General features: G+C 41.2%; 1 protein-coding gene across 2 annotated transcripts in view; it reads left to right on the plus strand.

Annotated features, from left to right (window-relative positions):
* The window catches only part of LOC119821466 (high density lipoprotein binding protein), a 77,040-nt gene that overhangs the window by 10,040 nt on the left and 40,184 nt on the right, over nt 1-26,816 (plus strand). Inside the window, exon 1 of one of the 2 annotated variants that reach the window (XM_038340507.2) lies at nt 26,532-26,625. The exons of the other annotated variant lie outside the window; for it this stretch is intronic. The gene's annotated coding sequence lies outside the window, so the exon portion shown is untranslated. Of the gene's footprint in view, nt 1-26,531; nt 26,626-26,816 lie in introns of those variants that run through there. 2 annotated transcript variants of the gene reach the window in all.

The raw sequence follows: 26,816 nt of genomic DNA on the forward strand, positions 1-26,816 counted from the left end.
CCATCTCAGGCCCTGCTGTGGGCAGAAGAGTAGATGGAGACTCTGCTGTGACAGCAGGCTGCAGCTGGAGTGACCAAAGGTAGGAAGTTGCTGGTGTAGAAACCAGTTATTTGCAAGTGGCTGTGAGCAATCATGAAGTTTCTGAAAATACTCTCAGCTTTGCCCTTTATTCCCTTGTGATGGTTTCCAAACTTCCTAAAGGTGAGCACCGAAAATGTGCAGCAGTATTGGCTGTCTTAGGTTCAGACTGCTAGACCTCCATTCTTCATCCCTGACTGGATGAAAGTTTGAGGTGTTTCCCCTGGAAGACCTACCTTAAAGCCTTGCAACTGTTAATTTTTTTTAGTGTTGAGAAATACACCATGCTGGCCTTGAACTGGCTACACAGCTCAGACTGGCCTTGAGCTCTCCTGACTCAGCAAAGCTCTGCTGAGTGCTGAGATTACAAGTGAGGGCCACAGTGCTCAGCTTTTGGAATTGGTAGGTTTTTCTTCTTTTTTTTTTTTTTTTTTTTTTTTTTTTGAGACAGTGTCTCACTATGCATCCTTGGCTGACCTAGAGGTGCCTATGTAGACCAGGGTAGCCTTGAACTTAGATCCTCCAGCTTCTATTTTTTTTTTTTGAGACAGGTTCTCTTCTCTCTCTACCTGCATCTCACAACTTTGCTAAAATGGCTGGTCATGGTGCTCCTGGGATCTGCCTATCTCCCCATTCCAAACCCAAGTGCGGTATGTGTGGGGGTTAGGGATCCACACAAAGTTCTCAGGCTTCTGTGGTGAGATTTGAATAACTGCACCATCTCCCCAGACTTTGCTTTCTAGTTTAAAGATGAAGAAATGAGTCTTAAAGGGTTTATTTTTATATCTCTGGAATCTCAGAACATTTGATTGACTCAGTTCATTAGAAATTTGGTTTTTAAGATTTAATTTATTGTTTTAAGAGTGGTACATTATTAGCTAATTGTATAGTATTCAGCATTGTGGTCCATTTCAAGAGTGAAGCCTGGTGTATCATCACACGTCTTTAGTGCCAGCATCTGTGAGGCAGAGGGAGGAGGATCTCTGTGAAACAGAGACCAGCTTAGTCTACATAGCAAGTTCTAGGATAGCCGGGATTATGTAGAGAGACCCTGTCTCAAAAACCGGGGAGGCAGGAGTTGCTGGAGAGATGACTCAGAGGTTAAGAGCACTGGCTGCCCTTCGGAGGTCTTGAGTTCAATTCCCAGCAACTACATGGTGGCTCACAACCATCTGTAATGAGATCTGGTGCCCTCTTCTGGCCTGCAGGAATACATGGAGGCTGAACACTGTGGACATAATAAATAAATCTTTAAAAAAAAAATCGGGGAGGGATGCATCAGTGATACAGAAAGCCTCATTTGCTATACATCATGATAAACACTTGTAATCCCTATATCTTGGAGGCTGAGGCAGGAGGATTGTGAGTTTGCAGTCATTCTAAGTCACAAAGCAAAGTCTTGTCTCAGAAATAAACAAGGCAAAGACAGAAAATACCTTACCTGCTGAAACTTGTGTTCATTGCTTTCTTTACCTCCAGTAGTGGTTCTCGGCTGGGACAGGTAAGTTGTCTTCAGTGGCCATCTGGCAGTGCCTGGAGACCCTTGGTAGTCACAACTTATGGGTGCTTCTCAAATCTAATGGGTAAGACTGCCCTACACTGCACAGGACAGCCACATAAAGATTGTCTGACCCAAATACCAGCAGGTCTTGCAGGGTGAGTTTGTAAAGTTGTCATCACTGCCCCTATTTTCCAGCTTAGGAAGTAGAGGCTGGTGGAGTAAAGCCTGTTGCCAGTATGATTTAGTGTTGTGTCACCTGCAGTATAGAAGCTCTCAGGGATGATGTTGGTAATAGAAAATCTGCAGTTCTACCTGTGCCATATATGTGTTAAGCATCATGTGTGAGCACATTTAATTCTCACAATGATACCAAATGATACAGGAGAGGAAACAGGTATACAGAGTCGAGACTTGAAATAATTTTTTTGTCTTGTTTTCATCCTTTTTTTTTGGGGGGGGGGATCTGTGTAGCCCTGAATATCCTGGAACTCAATCTGTAGAGCAGGCTGCTGTCCAGTTCAGAGATAGCCTGCCTCTGCCTCCTGAATGCTGGGACTAAATGTGTGCACCACCACCACCTGGCTTGTCCTTGCTTTTAGAAGTTAACATTTAAATATTCAGTCACAGTTACTGAGTGTCTGTTGAGCCTCTCCAAAGTTCAAGGCTTAAAAGGTAATATCTACATCATTCTTTCTAGTCCAGGAATGAGGACAGTCAGGTCCTTGTCTTTGCATAAAGATATTCAATCCAAAAATAACCACTACTGAAATTGTACTATGTCCCTAAATCAAGAAACATTTATTTTCACCAAGTACATATTCCCTAAGTGGATTTCTGGTAGGGAATGAACAAATTGAGTCTCAGTCCTAAAACCGTCCATATATACTCAGCTCATCTTTACAGTAATTTGTTGATTAACACGAGAACTAAGACCACTTGTGGCTGTCTTCAAGAGATGGACTTTCTAGTCTAGACTACCTGCCATATCAGTATTTCTGTCATTCTGTCAGTGATCTAACTCCAAAGATTCTAGCATCATCCTGCTGTCTAATGAAGGCCTCCACCCCCACTCTAGATTAAGGGCAAGCCATTGATGAACATTTTTTTGTTTGGGATCCCCTTCTCTTAGCTGGGTAGTCAGATTATCAAGGGTACCAGCACATGTTTAAGGAGATGAACAGGATATTGTTGGTTGGTATTTTGGGGGGGGGGGGGGGGGGGGGGGTTTGAGACAAGATTTCCCTGTAGTTTCTAGAGCCTGTCCTGGAACTAGCTCTTGTAGACCAGGCTGGCCTCGAACTCTGTTGGTTGGTATTTTGCACATTTGTCTTTTAACTGATTTTTTGATGAATTATATTGGACTTCCCGGATCTAGATCCTCAGTTTCACGCTTTGGGAAAAATGCTTGTTATATGTAGGAATATAGTCTGAAAGCCATCAAGTGATGTCAGTGTCCAGCTTTCTCTGGAGGTTTACAAGTGCTGGGATTAATAGACTCTTGATGTCCAGGTTTACTTGAGTCAGTGCATTCTGTGTCTGAGTTCAAGTGTTCAGGGCCTGCTGTTCTTTGACACTATTTTTTGTTTGTTAGGAACTGATTTATTTGATGGCATATGATGCTCTCTTCTCTCACTTCTTACTTCCTGTACTGGCCACCTTTATTAGTACTAATGTCTTTGCCCTTCTTGCATCCTTTTGCAGGGGTGAGGAGGCAGGGGGCACCTCAGTTATCTGGGCCCAGGGAGCAGTGGTTTGTGGTCTCCCTGTAACAAGCTTTCTTGTCGGACTATCTTTGGACCACCAGCCTGTAAATAATGACCCACAGACTATTAATTTTGAAAGCTTAGCCTTTAGCTTAGATTTGTCTCAACCAGCTCATAATTTAATTAACCTGTATTTCTTAATCTGTGTTTTGCCTCATGGTTTGGTTACCTCTGATCTGTACCATATGTCCCACTTCGTTAAAGTCTCATTAGTATCTCCATCTCTCTTCCCAGAATCCTCTCTGTCCCTGGAATTCCCACCTAGCCTCTTCCTTCCTAGCTATTGGCCATTCAGTTCTTTATTAAACCAATCACAGCAATATATCTTCACACAGTATGCAAATATCCCACGATATCTGCCAAGTAAAAGTGGACGTGGATAATACTGAGCTACTGGAGGAGTCTCTGGCCCTCTGAAGTTGTCCTGGACAGAACAGACAACTTTTCTTTCGCAGCTAAGACCCAGTGCTAATTCTGTTTTCTTTCCAGAAATGGGAAAGTAACTTCAGCCAACAACAGTCCATTTGCCATGTCATCTTCACTGCAGATGCTGCTGGAGGTACACTGAAGGGACAGTCTCTAGGGTGCACTGACACTTGTGTGTCAAGCCTTCCCAGTACTTGATCCCCACACGGGGATTGAGTTAGTGGAGATTGGAAAGCAAATTTTGTAAGCAAAAATCCTCTTACCTTGAGTCAAGCAGATAAGGACACATGTTTGAGTTCCTGGTGGAGGGAAAGTGGCCCTCTGTGGGTTCCTTGGCTTTACCACCTGCAGGAGAACTCAGCCAGTGGAGGTTTGAAGCCTGCAGGGAGGCAGCTACAACAGTGGTTGCCATGCAGAGGCCTTGGGGAAGTGGTAGCTAGAGAAAGGGCTCTGACCCACCAACAAGTAGGAAACAACAAAAGGAGGGAAAGAGAAATAGTCATACAAGTGGAGAACTAGTCGAACGTTTTGAAACAGGTTTAGTTGGTTTGACTGTTTTTGTAATTAAGATAAGAGGTGACTTGCTAACAAATGTTGTCTCTCAAGGATTCCTTTCCTGTATAAAATGTATCTAAATCCCAACTTTTTTTGATAAGGTTTCAGAATTGATAGAATATGTATGAATAAAAAACTTAGAATCGTTTTGAAAGTAGGTGTAGGGGTTTTTGTTTGTTTGTTTTATGATACTGTGTATTGAACCTGAGACTTGAAACATGTAAGGCAAGCACTCTAGCACTTAACTATATCCCCAACTGTATTAGTCAGTGTTCTCTACAGTAACAAAACTCAAAAACTCAGAGAATGAGTCTCTCTGTGTGTGTGTGTGTGTGTGTGTGTGTGTGTGTGTGTGTGTGTGTGAGAGAGAGAGAGGGGGGGGGGAGGCGGGGGGAGTGAGTTTACTTACAGGCCACAGTCCAGCTAATCCAACAATAGCGGACTGTGAATGGGAAGTCCATGAATCCAGCAGTTGTTCAGTCCACAAGGCTGGGTGTCTCGGCTGATCTTCTGGACATGCTAGAATCCTGAAGAAGTCGGCTCTAATGCTGGTGAAGGAACAGACACTTGCTAGCAAAGCAAGAGCAGCAGGCAAAGAGCAAGCTTCCTTCTTCCTTGTCTTTATATAGGCTTTCAGCAGAAGGTGTGGCCCAGAGTAGAGGTGGGTTTTCCTAGCTCAAATGATCTAGATTAAAGGTTTGTCTTCCTATCTCAAAGATCCAGATTAGAAGTGAATCTTCCGTTTGAAATTAAGCAAATATCCCTCACCGGTGTGCCCTCCGGTTTTAGATTATAGTTAATTCCAGATGTAGTCAAGATGACAACCACTACTAGCCATCACACCAACTTTTTAAATTTTTTTTATTTTATTTATTTTGTGTGTGTGTGTGTGTGTGTATTTCTTTATGTATGTACACAATTCAGCCAGATTCTTCTCTGAGGCAGAGACAGGACTCCTGATCTCTGTAAGATTGAGGCTAATCTGGCCTAGAGTGAGCCAGTGGTCCATAGTGAAACCCTGTCTCAAACCAATAAACCTTACACACCCCACCCCTGCCCTCAAAAAAAGACAGATTCTCACTAATCTGCCCAGGTAGGATCCTCTAGCCTATATAGAGTAGCTGAGATTACAGGTGTGCCTCGGCAGACCTGGCTGCTTTGTGCCCTTAATAGATTTTGCACTAAAGCCTGAGTGTTTCTCAGGGACTCTTCTGACTAGTGTGAATGAAATCAAATGTGCTACATTTTCCTCGTGTATTCTATTTTATATAAACTCTTGTTTAACTGTTAATTTTATTCTTTTTAAGTATTTCAGGGCTAGAGAGATGACTCTGTGATTAAGAGCACTCTGGCTGCTCTTCCAGAGGACCTGGGTTTCATTTTAGCATTGGGTTTCATTCTTAGCATCTACATGGCAGCTTGTACCCATCTGTAACTCCACTTCTAGGGTACATAACACCCTTTTCTGAACTTTGTTGGCCTCGAGCATGCATGTGGTGCACATACATATTTGCAAAACCTACACACATAAAATGAAATATTTGTATTTCAAGTAGAGTTACAGGTTGTTTTTGCTTTTCAGTTTTTAAAAATTAAAAGGTAACTCACTAGGTGGTATTGCAGTCTAGACTAAATCTTAAGTGTGGCATTAATTTGAAGACACTTTTCTTTTGAAACAAGGCTTCTATTTTGATACATTTGCTTCTACTGGGAGCTCCTGACATGCCAGCCTCAGGGGACTAAAGTTCCCTATTACCTCTGTTGCCTGCACGGTGAGCCCTGTGGGATTGTAGGGTGGCCTCACACAGGGCTCTTAGCCTTCCTAGGCTTACCTTGGCAGTTTGGGGGACATAGTAGAAAGAGCCAGAGCACTCAGGCAAGAACCTCCTTAATTTGCCAGATTCCAGAAATGGTTGTCATCATATCCCTTTGAGACTGGTAAGTGCAAGGCAGGGGTGGGCGCGATGATATTACTAAAGAAAATCAAGTCTGGTCGTCTCCTTTGACTCTGTGTAACATGAAAGATGCTGTGTTGCAGAGCAATGATTTCAGTGTGCTGGTGCTGCTGTGGCTGTCCTCATCTTTCTGTCCTTGACTAGCTCTGATTGGGGTCTGCTTAATTAAGGAGGAAGGAGCCCTGAATGGGAGGAAGGGAATGTGTTATTCCAAATGAAAACTTTTTCAAGTTATGCCGTTAATTTTACAGCAGGATCTTCATGCAGATTATAGTTGCAAAGCACAGGTGTGATAATAGTTTTTTCTCTATCAAATCTCACTGATTAGCTCTTATCGTAAATTTTGCTGTTTGAACTGGACTCCGTTGAAGGTTGTTTTAGCAAATTAAGAACTTAATTTGGCTTTCATTTACAAGTCTGAGATATTTTAATTCCAATATGTAGTTTTGCTTGTCTCATTAGGTTCCACATCCTGATTTGGTAGGGATGTGATGGCGGAAGCCACAAAATAATACCACACTAGTTCAAAATTATGAATAATAAAGGGCTATTTATTTAGGGGAGACTTACAGATCACTGTTCTAGGTAACAGTCCTCTGTACAAACGGGGAACAGGAACATAGTATAGCAGCCGGAAGTGAGAGAGCAAGTGCATGCTTTATAACTGCATTTATAGTGTAAGAGACCACGCCCAAGTGGACTGGTATCTTAAAGGCTGTTGGCTGAAGGACCAGAAGGAGTTCCCACAACAGGGATGTGTGTCTAAGGGAGCAAGTGTTCCTGTATTTCCCTCTTTTAGCCATTGCTGATTGACAATTGCTCCCTTACCTTAGTCCTTGGCCCATGTGTATGTCGTGTGTTGACCAATCTATAAGCAGTTTTTTTTTGAGTTTTTCATCTTGCAGTGCTTCAGGATAGTCTGTCTTTGGATCCATAGCACTGGTGATAAGCTTCTCATAGAACGCTGATTTCTGTCTGTTCCTAGGTGGAGTGGGTCTTCATGTAGGCCTTGAAGCTGTCTGGTGTGTGTCTCTGAACATACCTGGCTGAGCTCAGTAGCTTTTTTTTTTTTTTTTTTTTTTTTCGAGACAGGGTTTCCCTGTAGTTTCTAGAGCCTGTCCTGGAGCTAGCTCTTGTAGACCAGGCTGGCCTCGAACTCAGAGATCCGCCTGCCTCTGCCTCCCGAGTGCTGGGATTAAAGGCGTGCGCCACCACCGCCCGGCCTTCAGTAGCTTATTTTATGCTTTCTAATAATATTTAAAGAAAAAAACAAAACAAAAAACTGCCCTGCTTTCAGGAACTTTGACAATATGAGTAACAGGCTTGAATATCATTACATCTTTTTTAAAAAAGATTTTTGTGTGTGCGTGTGCGTGTGTGTGTGTGTCTGTTAGCAGGACTCTATTCCCTCCCTGGGCTTTGGAGAAGAGACTGTGCTTTGCTTCTTCCAGCTTCTTAGTGGGTACCTTGTCGCCCCATTTCCATCTCTTTCTGTACAACTTGCTCCTTTTTCTCACTGTTCTGTCTCTCTCACACAAAGACACATATCATGAACTTAGAAGAGAGCATCTTTTGTGATACAATCTCCTGGGCTAAGGTTTGACATCTTCTCCCTTATCCAGGTTTTCCTGCCAGCGTATACATACACTTTATTGAGTGTGAAAAACACTTCAGTTTTACCAGCAGTCTGAACTCTTCCCTTCAGTGCTCCTAGGACTTCAGTACGACAAAAGAGGTTTTTCTAAACATGTCATTTGCAAATAGTGCCATTTGTCTTCCTACTTAGTTATATCTCCTTAGATTAGGTGTTTGCCAGTCTTTGATGATAGCATCTTGTAATTTTGTTGCTCAATTTAGTGTATTTGTAACTCTTCACTAAATAAACTAGTTAACTTCTGGGAAATATTATACATGTAGACATTTCCTAAGGTTGAAACTGTAGGAAGCAAGGAGTTAATGTGAAATGTCTTCAGTATCTGGATTTTCTTTTGTGTATGTGTGTTATATGTTTTTTATTTTTTTAATGATCCTTTGTCAGTCTGTGTGTTCATACTCCTTTAAGCTACAGATGCAAATTTACTGGAATTAAGTCATTTCTGCATGTAGATCTACTGAAATATAATGTTTATTTTTTAAATGTTGTGATTTGTTAAGCTAGTGTAGTTAAAAATTTGCCTGTTTATATATGGTTTGAATTGATAATCTCTTTGCGACATCCTCCTTGTTTGGGGATGGGGGAAGCAGAACCATGTTTGCTCTATTTTCCTCTGGGGGACCATCCTTTCCACCAGGTAGAAATCATGTGTTTGGGATAGGATGGCTCAGCTGTGTAAGTAGATGTGACTGGTTTGCCATGGCCCCTTCACTAGTTATTGGTCCCTTAAGGGTCTCAGGACCCAATTACTGCCAGTGAGATACCAAAATAATTAGTGAGGCCCCCATGAGATCTGGAAGCTCTATTTCCTTAGGAGCTAACAGATGATATAATTACTGCTGTTTGTAACACTGTTCTTGTTCAGAACCAGGCATAGGTAATTTTCATATTCTATCTGTTTCTCTCTCTCTCTCTCTCTCTCTCTCTCTCTGTGTGTGTGTATGTGTGTGTGTGTGTGTGTGTTCATCTTTGTTGAACTAGAGTTATTTCTCTTTTTAAGAGAATCTGACACTTGAGTTTGGGTGGCTGGGGAAGTAGAATTTGTTTGTTTGGCTTTCTGATACAGGTTCTCAGTGTATAGTCCTGAGTGGTCTACAACTTCTCGCTCTGAAGTTACTAGAATTATGGGCATATATGACCCCACCTTTACCTGACTTGCATAAACTAAGTTTTGTTATTGCTTTTATTTTCTCTTTGGCCAGTTCTTTTGTTTATTCCTCTGACTGTATTAGTTTTTTGACTTGCCTTGAGTACTTAATTCATTTATTTTCATTCTTCCCTTTAGTACAGGTTTGCTTTACCCACTGAGTACAGTTTTAGTTGTATCCTGAGGACTTTGGTAAATAGTGAGTGCTCTTTGCTCCTTTTCTTTTAAAAATATTTTTCCTTAGTAAAACCTTGAAATTTACCCAAAAGGGGATGGGGGGTATTTGAAATTCTACCAGCCAACTTTTTAACAGTTGTCAGCGTATTAACAGTTTTGTCTCTCCTCTTCACATCTCTTTATATTAGTTCTTCCCTTAATATTTTAAATCAAATATCAGGCATTATTTCATAATACTTTAGTGTACTACCCTTAGTAGATATGAGGCTTAAATAATAACCACCTTAGCATTGTCAGTGTTATTAATACCTAATATGTATCAAATATTCAGTTTACCAGATATCACCAAAAAAAGTATTTTTATACTTGGCTTATGAATCAACTATAAAGATCTTATCTCCCCTCCTGTTTGGCATAAACTCTTAGAAAATCTGGAAAAATACATTTCCTTGTTATAAAATGTTCCTTTATATAGTTCATTTATGAAAGTGTAGGGCATCTTTACTGTGGGGTGTCAACAGTGTGTGTTTGGATCACTGGATTTTGTACTCTTTAACATGATTTCGCAACCCTAGGAAGGTAGGTCTAAACAATTTTTTTTTTATTTCAGATAGCTCCTCCTACCCTCCTTGGAGGTCATCAGAAATATTTCATGGGACTGGAAGGATGGTTCAGTCATTGAGAGCAAGTACTGCTCCCCCAGAGGACTCAAATTTGTTTCCCTGCACCCACACCAAGACACTTAAAACTGCTTCTTAACTCCTCCAGGCACCTTTGACCTCTGTCAAAGCACAGGCACAGACACAAACACAGATGCACATGCACGCAAATAACATGCAATTAAAAATGAAATAAATCTTTTTTATTTAAAAAGGATATCTCTAGACATTGCTGAATGTTTATTGTGCTTGATCAGGAGGAGTGGTACCTGACTTAGGATAGGTCAGTGGATACAATGCAGTGACATGGGGGATGATTTATGAAGGTATCTTTGTCAACCAGTTATCTAATAGGCTTAACAGTCGTTTTGCTTGTTGGTTGGGTCCATTGTTTCACTGGAGTATTGGTTTCCTGTGCAGCTGTTCAAATTACCAGATTGTACCTGAAATGAGCCTTGCCCAGCTAGTCAGAGGGTCACTGGATGGCTCCTGGAGGTGCCTGGGGCTCCCTGCCTTTTCCCTTTGTAGAAGCCATTATTTAGCTTGTGGGCTCTTCCTCCTATAGATACACCTTTAGATGCATAGATAATAGATACAAAATACCCCACCTGAGGGTTTTATGCATGCAAGGCCAGCGCTCTATCATTTGAACTATATTCTCAACACTTTTGATCTTTTTATTTAATTTTTGAAACGTATCACCTAGACTGGCCTCCAGAATGTAGGATGACCTTAAACTTCTGATCTTTGTGCTTTAGTGACAAGTGTTGAGATTACAGGAATAACCACATCTAGTTTTATTAGATGCTAAGCATCAAACCTAACCATGTGCTGGAGAGAATGCTTGATAGTTAAGAGCACTTGCTCTTGTAAGAGATGCTGGTTCAACTTCCAGTACCAGTATGGTGGCTAACAACCATCTGTATCTCCAGTTCCAGAGGATCCTCTGACACCCTATTCTTTCCTCTGGTGGCACCAGAGTGCACATGGTGCACATATGTACATGCAGACAAAATATTACTATACATAAATAAAATCTTTTAAAATTACAACATTAAAAAAAAACCTGGTCCCTTCTGGGTGAGTATTTTCCCAACTGAGCTATATCCCCAGACCAACTTCTTTTTGAGCTAGGTTATCTTTATTTTTATTTAAATGTGTGTTGGAGACGGGGGGGGGGTGGGGGGGTGGGGGGGGATAAGTGCAGGTGCCCATAGAGGGCATTGTGTCTTCTGGAACTGGAGTTACAGGTGGTTATGAGCCTCCAGATGTAGGTGCTAGGAATCAAACTTCTGTCCTCTGCTAGAGAAACAAGAACTCTTGATTGCTGAACTGTTTACCCATCCCGGAGATAGGATCTTAGTATGTTGCCCTGGCTACCCCTAAACTAAGAGAATCTTCCATCTCAGTATGCTTAGTGAACCTTTTACAATTTCATGTAGACAGACTTTTCTTTGGGGGCCACCATTTCACAAAAAAACAAAGTGGAGACTTCTTATTAATTATACAAGTTCAGCTGATAGCTTAGACTTGTTTTTAACTAGCTCTTATAACTTAAATTAATCCCTATGTCTTTTAATCTATATTCTACCACATGGCTTTTATCTCTATTCCATTGTGTGTGTCTGACTCATTCCGCATCTGGCTGGTGACTCCTGATGTGTCCACCCTTCCCCTTCCCAGCATTATCTCTGCCCCAAAAATCCTGCCTAACTATTGACTACCTTTTTATTAAACCAATTACACAGTATAAAGAAATATTCTGCAGCATTTTTCTCTTTTTGTCTAAATAAAGAGGTTTTAACTTAACATCATAAAACTATAAACAATAAGAGCAATTATCAGGTAAGAATTATATTTACAATGTTATTTATTTATAATTACAATTATATTTATTTGGCATATTTGGATTTTTCTCTTGATGAGTCCAAAACTCTGTACCTAGTTTACCTTCTATCATAACAAGGAAAACTGCAAATAAAACTAACTAGTCTTCAACTTCATCAAAGTATATAATATAACCTGAGTAAACAGGAAGTGCAGAGTAAACAGCTTCCAAAACTATAAAATAACAGAAACAGCTGTAACATTGAGGCATCCATCTTTGGCCTACAGGCCAGAATATCTGACAGACTTTTCTATGAAGTAGGGATTTTTAAGGACTGTCCCACCTTGTCTTGACTTGGCGTCAAGACAGTTTTCACAGCATAATGTCAGTAGTTGAGGCAAAGGTAGTTTCTTGCCCAGTGGCTAACTTTTGCCACAAAGAAAACTCCATATGGAGGTTCTTTGATATCCATTATCTTCTCTGAAGTAGATTGGTGCTGCCAGGAGCAGACATGTCTCATTGTCATGAAAATGCTTATTCTATAGGTCTTTGAAGTGTTTGAAGATCACCTATCTGAAGCAAAATTAATAAAAACCCACAGACAAATATTGGCATTCAACCTGAAGACCACAAAAGCAAAGCAGCTACACTGGCTCTTACTCCAGCCTCAGTCCAAAAATGGTGATCATGCCTCCGGGAAACATCAGAATGAGACTTAAGACTGAGAAATTTCTCCTCCCATCTTATATTCCTCTCTAGTTCTGGGATTAAGGAATGCACCACTACTGCCTGGTTTCTATGGCAAACTAATGTGGCACTGGGATTAAAGGTCTGTCATTACTGTGGTCTGTAAGGCTGGCCAGTGTGGCTGTTTTACTTTCCTGACCCTCAGGCAAGCTTTACTTACTATACAAAAGAAATGCCACTACACCTAAAAGTCTAAAATATCTCTGTATGACCTTGAAAACACAATTAATATAAGTTATAAGGACTCTATAACCAATAATATTTATCATGTCTCATATCAACTCAGAGCTGTTCTCATGTAAGGGATACACTTACACATTACTTGTCCTGTAGTATCTTGACTTCCTCCCCCTTGTCTGTAGCCAAGATATTCAGGAGGTCTCCCCTAGTCAATTCTGATCTCTGTTAATCTGGCAGGAATCTACAGCCTTGCCTTTCCTGTGGAATCAAAAGCCCCCAGTGTAACACATTGACTTCCATTTTGAAAATATGTAGGATGGTTTAATTTAGCATTTTCTATAATCTAGTATCTCTCAACAGCTGTTGTTTTTTGTACATTAGCATTTTAAAAATTCAAAGTTAATGAGACACCATATAGGATCCAGACTTTCTGTGTATTTTCCTTACTTGTTTTTTATTATTTTACTCTCTCTTTAAAGACTTTATTTAACATATTTAGAGGTTTTGTCCATCTGAACTTGATTTACTGTGTCTGTATGAGCAAAACCTTAAACCCGCCATAAAACTTAGGTCATGGTACACTGGAGCTCAAGCTTGTGGGCAGCTTGCTAGAGAAGTGAGAGACATAAGACTAGGAAGCGCCACTTTTTTAAGCTTTCTTAGATTTTATGTGGATATATGTGGATGGATGTTGGGCACCATTTGTAGGTGGATTTTTCTGTCCCTCCAACCAGCTCCCAGAAAACCACACATAGACTTCTTATTAATTACAAAAGCCTGGCCAGTAGTTTAGGCTTGTTTCTAACTAGCTCTTATAACTGAAATTAACCCATATCTTTTAATCTATGTACTACCACGTGGCTTTTACCTCTATCCCATTTTGTGTGTTTGACTTGTTCCACATGTCTGGCTGGCAGCACCTGGTGTCTCCCATCAGCATTGTTTCTGCCCTGAAAATCCCGCCTAGGTATTAGCTGTTTAGCTTTTTATTAAACCAGTCACAGTGACATATATTTACACAGTGTAAAGTAATATTCCACAATAGTTACAGGTTCTGGGAATTAGGACTTGGAGAAAGACTTATCTAATTTGATTTGTACATTTATTAGTTCAATTTTTATTTTACATTTTAGTGTGTGTGTGTACGCATACATACATACATACATACATACATACATACATACATACATACATACACTGTAGTGCACATATATAGATCAGAGGACAACCCACAGGATTCTGGTCTGTCCTTCAACCATGTGAGTCCCAGGGATCAAACTCAAGGTAGCAGGCAAATTTATCTCCTGAGCTCTCTGGCTCTATTAGTTGTAATTTTTACAGAGATTCCTGTGTCACTTGCTTGTCCTAAAATGTGATTTCTGTAAGGAAAAAGACGGTTTCCGTATCGTATTGAAACATACTGGAACTAACAACTTGTAAGGATGAAATGTGGGGTTTTTTGGAGCTTCTCACCTATAGAATTAACGTGTAGATAGTTTCATGTCAGTTCACCCTAACCATTTTAAGAAGCTTGTATTGTCCAAGTTGATTTTTCTGTACCTTGCTCTTTAACTGCTTCCTTTTTTGTTGTTGTTTGGGGTTTTTGTTGTTACTTTTATTTATTTTTTTATTTTGTGTGTAGATGTTTTGCCTGTATGTATATAAAGACACCACAAGTTTGCAATGCCTGTAGAAGTCAGAAGAGCATGTTGACTCCCTTGGAACTAGAGTTAAAGATGGGTGTAAGCCAGCATTTGGGTACTGGGAGTCAAACCCAGGTTCTCTGAAAGAGCAGCTAGTGTTCTTAAGTGCTAAACCATTTCTCCAGCTTGTTTGTTGTTTTACTGGCTTGTCTGTATGTGTCCTTGATGGCTTTCCAGTTTTAGTCTCTCACTGAACCTAGAAGCTTGCCTCCCCATAGCTGGGCTCATGGAGTGGTTGTCACAGCTGCCTGGCATTTACATGGGCTCCAGAAATCCAAAGTCCTCACTCTTTTGAGGCAAAGCTTTTTTATCCACTGAGCTATTTCCAAGGCCCCATGACTCTTTGCTTTCTGCCACGGCAGGATTGCCAGTACTGTCTAAATCTGTTTCAGGCCTAGAGCCATTTCTCAATGACTCCTGGCCCAGTGGGAATGTGGTAACTGCCATTAGGTTGCTTCTTGTGCAAGCAAACATAGAAATGTACCCCAAGACCAAAATGAAAAGACATTTACATATTTCCAGTACATATAACTTCTAGGGTTTTTACTGTAGTGTTATATCTTATTCTGAAAATTTTGATTCTTAGGGATATAAAGTTGATTATTACCAAGACACATAGGGGTATAATAAACATAACAGAAGACTATGTATATCGTTAGTATACATAGTCCATATCAGAATAAGGAAATGTGGCATGTTTTATAATTTATTTTACAGTTCTCTGGTTTGTATTGTTCTAAAAGTAAAGTTTTGAATCAGTGTGTTTAGATGTTCTTAGCTTGACTTTTATCCCTGACTCCCCTCTGTTTTTTGTTCCCTTCCTCCCTTCCATGGCCAGAAAGATAGAACTACTAAGGTCTTGGATGTGTTACATGCTTGCTCTCTATTTTTGAAACTGTAAATTAACTAGATGATATAATAGACCTTTGCAGTTTTGCTTTTGTACAGAAGATGTGGTCTCAACTATACCATTACATTTGAGACTGGACTGTTATGGGTCGTCCCAAGCTATGATACACAGTGTAAATAGAATAGCTTCCAAGAAACCACATTTTCTTTGACTGTCTTGAAAATGCTACTATGCACCACAGTCCTCCATGTTGTGTGTGGCCTCCTTGTGGACTCATGTTTATTCTCCTCACTTCCTTCTGGTAGTTGTTTGCCTCCAAAGTTTTACTCTGTTTCTCGCTGTCTTTGAACATCATTATTCGCTTGCTATCTAGATAGCCTCTTTATCAAATTTTGAAGTTTACCATCACCACTCTTGTCCTACATGGTTCCTAAGATTAGTTGCAATAGAGGACACTCCACATCCCTTGTTGCTGATCTTCAGCTATTCTGCTTGGCTCCGTCTGGTTTGGAATCTTTGGATTGTCTTCATCTTCCTTCCCTCTTTGTGTGGTTCTGGTTTTCTAGCAGAAATTATAGTTTGTGAACTGAAGAGGTAGCTCAGTTCATAAAATACTGACCTCACAAGCAATAGAGTACTGACCTCACAAGCGTGAGGATCTGAGTTTGATCCTACATTAAAAAACTAGACTTGGCCAGGTGTGGTGGCTTATGCATTTAATCACAGCACTCAAGAAGCAAAGGCAGGCAGGTATTAGTGACTTCCAGGCCAGCCAAGAATACATAGTGAGCCCTTGCTCCACTCCCTATCTCCCCCGAAAACCAAACATGAAATTATAATCAAGAGCACTGGGGAGGCAGAAACAAGCAGAGATCCTGAGGTTCGCTGACCTGAAGATTGTTCTCTGCCCATCATACAGTACACACACGTATATGCACATGCACAAATTATACTTTGGGTTTTTGCAAATAGCATTCTCACTTGACAGATGAAACATCCAAGTTCTTGCTCCCCAGATGTAAGTCAGTTTTTCTCTAAATTGTGGCATCCTAATGTTAAATTGATGTTTTGACTATCTAATTTAGGATAGAAGAAAATGACTTTATTCTTGTATGAGCATGATAATTGTATGAATACAGTTTTGTGTTGAATTAATTCATTGCACAGAGAGAAAGTGTTTCCAGGAAGTCTGCCTGTCTGTCTGTCTGTCTGTCTGTTTGTTTGTTTGTTTTTCGAGACAGGTTTTCTCTGTAGCTTTGGAGCCTGTCCTGGAACTAGCTCTTGTAGACCAGGTTGGCCTTGAACTCACAGAGATCCACCTGCCTCTGCCTCCAGAGTACTGGGATTAAAGGCGTGCTTTCAAGACCTGTTTTTTGTTTTTGTGGAGGAGGTAACTTGGAGATGGTTCTGTAGTTTGACAGGATTGAGCCTGTGTTGCTCTCCAGATTCTCAGAGCAGCTCTATATCATTTTCCCAATGCCCACAGGCCTGTGTATGGTTTTTATTTTGGTTTTTTGTTTGTTTGTTTGTTTTTTGTTTGCTTTTTTATTTTTTTGGTGGTGTTAGGAATTGAACTTACTTGTTGGCACAGTAACTAGTTCTACCATTTTTCCTTCTCCAAAGCTGTCTTTCTAAAATATGGTTGTTATTTTCTGTTCCATGGCCCTCGGTGTAAGGTTGAAGTCCTATTTATTTCTAGACTGTAGTCAAAGCTCTAAGTGCTGGGTAGAGCCCTGGGACCTTGTGCCTCCCACTCGAAATAGGTCTGCCGATTACGTTCCATTTGCTTTCTTAGGTAAATCAGACATTAGCTTCTAGAATTTTATTTTTTTTAGATCCAGAACTTCAGAAACTTAAAAGCAAATAGAATATACTCTTCTTTGAGATTTTAAAGATAGTTTTTTTTTTCTCATTGACATAAGTTTTGAAGCTGTTTGCCTTTCCTAAGCATTTCATTATAGTAAACTTAATGTTCAAGAACATTTACTCTGGCTTCATTATTTGTACTATTTTTACATTAACAACCAGGTATGAGAGTAAGCCCAGTGGAGTCTCTCTAAACTACAACATCCCTGGTGGGAGCCATAACTCAGGGCAACCAGAAAGCAGGCTGTTAACAGGATCTGACATCATCTGACTTTCACTGGGGTGGGGGTTTGCTCTGTTAGGATTGAAGAATAGTCTGTTCATTTCTGTAGAAATCGGTAAACTTACTGTTTTGTTTTGAATCTAACATTTTTTCTACCACTTTAAAAAAATTACATGTTTTATTCACCTGGCATACATTCTTTTCAGTATATCTTAAATACATTTTTAAAAACATTCATTGTTTTATTAGCTGTGTGCATATATGCTGATTATTTCAGTATTTATAGAATTAGAGTCTCACTGAAATTTACTAAATGTACTCATTTAGTGGATTTCCTCACTTAGTGCTAGAATTCTAAACAACAAGATACTATCCAGGCCAAGTTCTTTAGATGTCACCACAACGGACAGAAACCCCACCCACCCAAATCTACAAACAAGACAAGTAAAAGTTAAGCTCATAACAATTTAGCCATGATGACCTGAATCATATCTGAGGAAGATTCTAAACTCAGGTATTATGGCAGCACATGTGGTGTGCTATATATAGTCTGTGCACTTAGCTCAGCACTTAGTTCAGTACTGCCAAGTGCGGAGCTAAAATAAAAGTACATATTTTCACATTACCAAGAAATATATGCCCCCAAGAAATAATCCAGAATAACCATCATTGAAGAAGAAATTGTTAACCCTGTCACTTCCTGAAGAGAAACTGATAGAATTGGGGGTGGGAGGAGACAAGAGATTGTGGCTGAGTGAGGTGCATCAGTGGGTAAAAAGTTTGGCAAAACAAGACCCCGCCTCAACAGGGTATAAGGTGAGAACCATATCCTTCAAGTTACCTTCTGACTTCCACGTGTACTGTGTGGCATATGTATGCCCTGAGTTGACAGAGATTTCTGTCCCATCTGGTCCCACTGCTGTTCAGCCTCAAAGAAACACACAGAGGTCTACATTAATTATAAACTGATTAGCTTATTAGCTCAGGCTTCTTATTAACCCTTTTAACTTATGTTAGCCCATAATTCTTAATCTGTGTTAGCCATGTGGCTTGGTACCTTTTTTGGTGAGGCAGTTACATCTTGCTTCCTCTGCTGCTGGGTGATAGGTGATGACAGCAGGCTCAATCTTTCCTCTTCCCAGAATTGTCCTGTTCTCATTGTCCCGCCTCTACTTCCTGCCTAGCTATTAGCCAATCTGCATTTTATTAAAAATAATACAAGTGACAGGATAAAAGACCATTGTCCCACAGCACCCTCCCCCCTTTTTTAAAACAAGAACTCTGAATCTAATATCCTTTGTTTAGCTTTTTGTCCCAACCATTATCCATAACATGTTGTAACCAACACTCTAAACAAAGATAAATATCCATAATCCGTTTTTTGGGAATGTGGGTGTAGTTTTCCAGGCTACTTTCTGCCCATTGGGAGTGCTGATAATCTTATGGGGACCTAAAGAAAATTTAGGATTATGGTCAAGTTCTGACTGGAAAAATCTGTAAGGCTTGATCATTCCAGCTAGCATTTTTGAAACTGTTCTGGATGTAGAACTCAGAGTAAACTCCAACAGAGGTCCTCTGAAACGTTGGATCATCTGGGCCATCTGCTCCTATCTGATATTTCAAGGGGGTCTTCCTTGATCAAACCTGATTTTTCTTAGCCCAGAATGAATCCACAGCCTCTCATTTCCTGTGGAAACAAAAACAAGCTCTTCTCCAGAGAAACATATCTTTTGACTTAAATTTTTAAGTCAAGGCATTTTCAAAATATATATATTGGATTAATAATCCAACACTTATAATCAAATGTCTTTTAGCAGCTATTGCTCCTTCCTCAGCAGCCATACAATTCAAAGACAACACAATAATATACAGTATCCAGACTCTCTGTGTATTTTCCATCTTTACATGGCTTTATTTTAAACTCTATTTCTTTTATTTTTACTTCTAATTTTTTGGTTTTTTGAGACAGGGTTTCTCTATATATCTTTGGCTGCCTGAAACTCGGTCTGTAGACCAGGCTGTCCTTGAACTCACAGAGAACTGCCTGCCTCTGCCTCCCAAATGCTAGGATTAAAGGTATGTGTCACCACACCCAACTACTCTGTTTCTTTCTTTTTTATTTTAAGGATTTTATCCTTTTTCTTGTTTCTCACAAGCCTACATATATAGCCTACATATATTTTGAAGTCACACTGTAAACCATTTAGAGGTTTTCTTCATCCGAATCTATCTTTATATCTTTTTCTGATCACATGAGTCTTTAATTTGCTAGACAGTATGGCTAGGATTAAAGCCATGGCTTTGACGGCTGCAGCCAACCCAATCCTTAGCTTTCTGAGAGCCTAGCTTCATGGCAGAGGTAGTAGCTGGAGCCATGTTTATTGTCACAACTCTATGGAGTTTCAAGGTCCCTGACACCAATAAGAAGCATGCTGTCAGCAATTCATAAACATCATTTAAATGTTTGGTGACATGGCCTCTTAAAAGAGCAGCAAAGTTTCACAGCTAAAGCTGAGTCAGGAAGCCTCTCTTAAATGAGATGCACTTGCCTCTAGCAAAGAGAGCAAATCTGAGAAATTGCTGCCACCAAGAAGCCATGCTTAACGCTCTTATTTTGTGTCTAGAATTACTTCCCAAGCTCTCTCAGGTTTTCTGTGGATGCAGTTGTCCACACGTTGGGCACCATTTGTTGACAGAGATTTCTTTCCCACCCAGTCAATCAGCATTTTATTAAAAATAATACAAGTCACAGAATAAAAGACCATTGTCCCACAGCAGCCCTGTCTCTCTGTCTCTGCTCGCTCTGTCTCTCTATCTCTCTCATACACATACACACACCCTCAATTCTGTGTAGCCCTGGCTGTCCTCAGACTCCTTCTATAGACCAGGCTGACCTCAAAGTTCTGCCTGCCTCTGCCTCCTGCGTGCTGTACTTAAAGGCATACACCACCATCGCCAGACATAATTTTTTTATTTTTAATGAACCATAAAAACAGACAAGATGTCTCAGTGTAGGTAAAGGTGCTTGCCCCAGTTCTTATGACCTGAGCTCTATCTCTGGAGCCCATATGTTGGAAAGAGAGCACTGACCAAAGAGAGGGTGACCAAAAGTCACCCTCTGGCCACCATGCAATTTGTGGCATACCTGCATCCCACAGTAAAAGTTATTTTATTTTACTTTTAAGGAAAAAATGTTGAACATTTACTATTTTTTAGGCAGTATGAAAGAAACTAAAAGTTTTTTGATTCTCTTCCTGAAATTGTACTAATTTGTTTTAGGCTCCTGAATTGTGTATGTATATGACAACAAATATCAGTGAAAGAAAAATCAATTTTGATACATTCATTATTAAGAATATTGCTGCAAGTTTACCTAAACTTTTTTTGTTATTGGGTTTTGTTTTCCAGGCAGGGTCTTGCTGTGTAGCTCTAGTTGTCCTGAAAATTTACTCTGTAGACCAGGCTGTCCTTGAACTCACAATGATCCACCTGCTTCTACTTCCCCAAGTGCTGGGATGAAGGCATGAATCACCAAGCCTGCCTTGCAAGTTTACTTAAGCATAGTCATAGAAGGGGTTTACACTAATAAAAGTATAATATGGGCCATATATATTTATAAATTTTTAGCTATCGAGAAGGATGAAAGCATTTCTTTGTTCTAACTTGGTCACCAATCTCAGTATGAGTGATCAAACTGTTAGCATTGTCATTCCTTGTTGATAATTAGTGTAGTATGTCTGGTGTAAGCCAGTTTATTCTGTAATTTTTTAGGTGGGGAACTGTCACTACTCTAAAGGCGGTGGGACCTGGGAGAAGAGACACAATAAATGAGACAAACTAAAGTCTCATGCAGTCGCCATCTTTACTCAGAGCATCAGACATTTATACTCTGAGGGTAAGAAGAGTCAAACATGTAAAGGGTGCAATCACAAGGACAGGCTGCACATGACAAAAGCATGTTTTCCCTAGAAGCATAAAAAGGATAATTTGAGGACTTAATTGAATATCAGCAGCAGGCAATAATGAGTAATCCGAAGTAAACTCACTCCTGTTCTCTATACCTGGGAGGAGCACAAAAACAGTCCAAGAACAATTCCGTGTTTTGAAAAAACTGGGGTCACAAGACTCTTGTTTTGCTGGAGTTTTCTCACAAGCACTCAGAATTCTCCTCACATGATTCCATTTGTGAACAATATTCTCAACAGGGGGGCGTGTTCCTTAAGTCCTGAAATATTCTCATTTTTCCAGTTTCTGTTCGTGTTCTCTTGCTTTATGGTTCCTCTTAGAATATGTTAGACTGTATTATCCTCTACTCCATGATTTATTTTTTATATTATTTTGCTGGGCTAAGAATCAAACTAGAAACTTGCTCATGTTGGGCAAATGATCTACCACTGAGCTATATCTCCAGCTCTGAAATTCCACTACATGATTCTTAACCATCTTTCTGTTCATTCTTATGTTCACTTTATTTGTACTTATTTATGTTGAAAGCCCAAATGACACCTAGGTGTGGTGGTACACAACTTTAATCCCAGCATTTGTGAGGCATAGACAGGCAGATCTCTGTAAATTCGTGGCCAGCGTGGTCTACAGAGTGAGTTCCAGGACAGTCAGGGCTGTTACACAGAGAAACCCTGGTTAGGGTTTCTATTGCTGTGAAGAGACACTGTGACCACAGCAACTCTTCTTGTTTGTTTCTTTGTTTGGTTTTGGTTTTTGTTGTGTTTTTTTCTGTTTTTTTTTTTTTTTTGTGTGTGTGTGTGTGTGTGTGTGTGTGTGTGTGTGTGTGTGTGTGTGTGTGTGTTTTTCAAGACAGGGATTCTCTAGCTTTGGAGCCTGTCCTGGAACTAGCTCTTGTAGACCAGGCTGGTCTGAACTCACAGAGATCCACCTGCCTCTGCCTCCCAAGTGCTGGTATTAAAGGCGTGTACCACCACCACCCGACTAGCAACTCTTATAATAGAAAAAAATTTAATTGCAGTGGCAGCTTATAGTTCAGAGGTTCAATCTATTACCATCATGCCAGGGAGCATGTGGCCTGCAGGCAGACATGGTGCTGGCTACATCTTGATCACAAGGCAACAGGAAATGGTTGGGTCACACTGAGCAAAGCTTGAGCAAAAAAGATCCCAAAGCCTGCCTCCACAGTGACACACTTCCTCCAACAGGGCACACCCGTTTCAACAAAGCCACACCTCCTAATAGTGCTACTCCCTGAGATTATGGGGGCCAGTTGCATTCAAATTATCACATTTCACTCCCTGGCTCCCATAAACTTGTATTAGTATCATAATGCACCAGGCAGTGGTAGTGCACACCTTTAATCCCAGCACTTAGAAGGCGGGGGCAGGTCTCTGTGAGTTCCTGAACTGGCTCCAAAGCTACACAGAGAAATCCCCATCTCGGAAAACAAACAAACAGACCAACGAAATAATGCAAAATGCATTTAGTCCAACTTCAAAAGTCCACATATTCAACCTGGCATGGTAGTGCACACCTTTAATCCTAGCACTTGGGAGACAGAGGCAGGCAGATCTCTGTGAGTTCAAGGCCAAGCCAGGTCAGCCAAAGAAACACAGAGAAACTCTATCTCAAAAAAAAAAAAAAAAAGAAAGAAAGAAAGAAAAGAAAAAACAAAAAAGTCCACATAGTCTGTCACAGTCTCAATAATGTTTAAAAGTTCAGAGTCTCTTCTGAGAGTCATGCCGTCTCTTACTGTTATCCCCTGTAAAGTCAAAATCAAAAAACGTCATGTACTTCCAATAATGGCACAAGATACATATTACCATTCCAAAACATAGGAAAGGAAGCATAGCAAGAAAATACTGGACCAAAGCAAGACCCAAAACCAGCTTGGAGTTTGGGGAAAACTCCAAACTGCATTTTCGTGTCTTATGTCAGAATTCTCTTCAGATCTCCAACTCCATTCAGCTTTGTTGACTGCAACACACTTCTTTCTTTTGTGCTGGTTCCACTCCCTGTTAGCAGCTTTCCTCAGCAGATATCCCACAGCGGTGGCATCACTAACATCCTAGGTTCTTTAAGGCAATTCAGGACTTAATTTCACAGCTTCACGAAATGGGCTTTCTGGGCCTCGATTCAGGGACACCCCGATATATGCCTGGCCTCTGCAGAAGCTAGACTCACATGGCCGAAGCTGCTAAACTAAATTGAACTGTGGCCCCCTTGTTCAATTACATCTTCACCATTTGTATTTTTATTGTTTGTGGTTTATGTCTTTAATTATTTTAAGTTTTTTAAATAGTTATATCATCTCAGGTTCTTGTATCTGTCTAATCCTATATAATTTAAATTTTTAATTTAATTTTTTTCAATTGTAGTTTTACAAATTTCCATAGCAATAGAGAGCAAAGCCAGGGTATGTGTATGCATGTGGTTCCTGGATATATGTCTGTGTACTGCATAGTGCCTGGTGTCCAGGGAAACCAAAAGAGGACACCCAGATACCCTAGAACTGGGGTTACAGACAGTTGTGAGGTTAGATTTTGATGCTCAGGATCAAAATCTGGTCCTCTGCAAGAGCAGTGAGTGCTTTTTAACCAGTTAATCATCTCTCCGCCTTACCCCCTATTTAAAGAGGTGTGTGTGTTTTATACAGGTGTTTATGGAGGTGCCAAGTGAGTTACATGGGTGCTGGGATCCAAATTCCAGTCTTCATGATTGCAAAGCAAGTGCTCTTAACTGCTGAGCCATCTCTTCAGCTCCACTGCATCTTACTTACTCTTTGAACTTTGGACTTTTAGCTTCTATACTGTAGTTGATCTGTGAATATCTTTTTTATCCTGTTATTAAATTTATTCCTTCTTGAGTGTGCCTACTTTTTTCTGTTCATTATTTTAGCTTAGGGTAGGATTTCCTGGACAGAAAGGGTAATGGGGATTTAAACCCAAACCTTTAGAGTTCTAGTCTCATGTCTCTGAGCATCCCCAGAGATGCTTTTATCTCCCAGCCCAGTAGAGTCAGAAATTTACAGCTGTTTGTTGCTATGCTTCTGGTCTTCTGCTTCTCCATTTAGATATAATTTCTGCTTAGGGTACACCCTTTTGGTTTTTCGAGACAGGGTTTCTCTGTAGCTTTGGAGCCTGTCCTGGTACTAGCTCCTGTAGACTAAATTGGCTTTGAACTCACAGAATCCACCTGCCTCTGCCTCCTGAGTGCTGGGATTAAAGGCGTGCACCATTTAGGGAATCATGATTTGAGAATTCAAAGAATGTGTCTATGTTCTGGGCTTTTACCCTGAGCAGTCAAGAAGCTTATTCCCTGTTCCTTGAGGTATGAAAACCCCGGCCAGTGGTCCTTCTTGACACTTGTCATGTCATACTTATCAGCACTCCAGGAGCATCTGGGTTATTTTGTGGTGTGCATTTAACATTTGTATCTTTTTGTTTGAGATTAAGTCTATTGATAGGCTAGGTTGGTCTTGAATTCCTTAATCCTTGTGGCTCTTTCTTAAGTACTGAGATCACAAGCCAATGTTACCACACCTTCCTTGATTTAATAATAACTTCATTAATCCCATGCTTTGTTTTATTTTTGAGACATCATCTTATTCTGTAGCCCACTGTGACCTCGAACTCCCAGTACTCTCTGCATCAGCCTCCTGAGTACTGGGATTACAGGATATCACCCACACCTAGCTAACCACATTTTTCAACCAGCTCATTGAGGTCTCCTTGTACAGCAGGCACTGGGCTAGCTTGTACTTGTGTTGGCTTCCTCACTCCACTGGCGGTCCCTTGACAGCAAACATGCTGACTTGTGGGTCCTGACCCCTTTTAGCCTCATCTCCCTCTCCACAGCACTGAGATCTCAGTAACAAAAGAACAACAACAACAAAAACATTTGTTCTAGTTACTGGTTGATTCATCTCCAGGGAAAGGCACCCTGCAGACCACAGTAATAACACAGAAGGGAAAGGCAACTTGGTGCCTACAGAGGCTTTAGAAGCTGTATCACTCAGTGGCTGCTGGCAGTTTGGAGATGCCCTTGGGTCTTTCAGACAGTGCACATTCTGTGCCTTCAGTGATTTATGTCATGAAGGGCTATGATGTTCTTGCTATTTGTGTTGCTAGTTCTGGGGCTTCTGAACTCTGACACCACAACTTGCATATACTTTCCTATTCAACAACCCCCATCCCCAGCCTGAACTCCTTATTCTTTGTATTGCATTCCTCTTTCTTCCTTGCCCTGTCTTTAGTGTCAGCCCAGCTCTTCCCAGTCCCTCAAGCCAAGAACTTGAGTGCTGTGCTGTTTGTAATGCCCAGCACAGTGCTGCTACCTTCTAAGCATGTCTGTCTGCTTAAAACCTTATGAGCCTTAGACTGAAAACTGCAGAAAGCCTCTCGAGCCCTTTCCACCTATCAGTGTCACACTAAAAATACACCTGGGAGGCACATGTTATCCAGACCTGGTGGCCCAGCTGCGACCAAAGAACCTCTAGTTCTATACAGTGAAACTTGGTCAAAAGTGGGGTGGGGAGCACAGCTGGTTGATTGCTTTAGTCATCCTGGGTAACATCCATCTCATGGTCACAGCCAGTGCTGATGGCTTTCATTGACCTGTCTGCTCTGCCTAGGTCAGAAGTGTGTTCATGTCACCTCAGTACAGGTTCAAAATGTCTACGAATTCTTCAAGTAGTTGTCACTAGACACAATAGGATAGAACTAACCTGCTTCCAAAGAAGGAAGCAGCACCCTGAGGACAGAGGTCTGCATTGTCCAACTCAGTATGGGTGCGAGAGGAGCACACTGCAGGCTGCTCTATAACAAATAGGACACTAAATAAAATTTCAGTTTCGGAGTTTTTTGTGTTTGTTGGTCATTGAGGAATGAAGCAGCCGGCTGTAGTAGCGGTGGGAGGAGGAACAGAACCCTTGAGATGTGCTCCACCAGGGAGTGTTCTGGGGGATGGTAAAATGGTTTTCTCGGCCGGCCGTCTACTGTGTGAGGTCCTTGGAGCTTTTCCTTTTTGGTGACACTTGCTGGTGGCCTCGACTTCTACACCCTTGCACCCTTATATCAGGGCCTGCCTGCTTACTGTAAGTAACTAACTTCCCAACTCGCCCCCTCTCTAGCCGCAGAACTCTTGTGAAGTTAGTTGGTCGGCTCCCGGGCGCTCTAGGGACCCTGCAGCGGGCGGGGCGGGCGGCCGGTCTGACGTGTCTCGGCGGGATTGGAGCCGCCGCCCTATATAGCAGCGGCGGCCCGAGCGCCGCGCCTCGGAGCGTCCCGGCTTCTCCCGCGCAGAGGCAGCGACAGACGGACAGACTCTTGGGCGGTCATACTCACTAGTGAGAATCGGGCGAGTTGGTGGGCGGGACGGTGGGGGGCTTGTTGCTGGGCACGGCCGGGGTCAGTTCCCCAGCTCCCCGGCCGCACTGGCGCCTGGTCTCCGCTACCGCGACGGGCGGGGGCCGCTACGTGTCACTCTGCGCATGGCCGCGCTGGAGCGCAGAAACTTTCCCAAGTCCGCCACGCGCCG

The sequence above is a fragment of the Arvicola amphibius genome, chromosome 8, assembly GCF_903992535.2.
Source record: "Arvicola amphibius chromosome 8, mArvAmp1.2, whole genome shotgun sequence".
NCBI classification, from domain to species: domain Eukaryota; kingdom Metazoa; phylum Chordata; class Mammalia; order Rodentia; family Cricetidae; genus Arvicola; species Arvicola amphibius.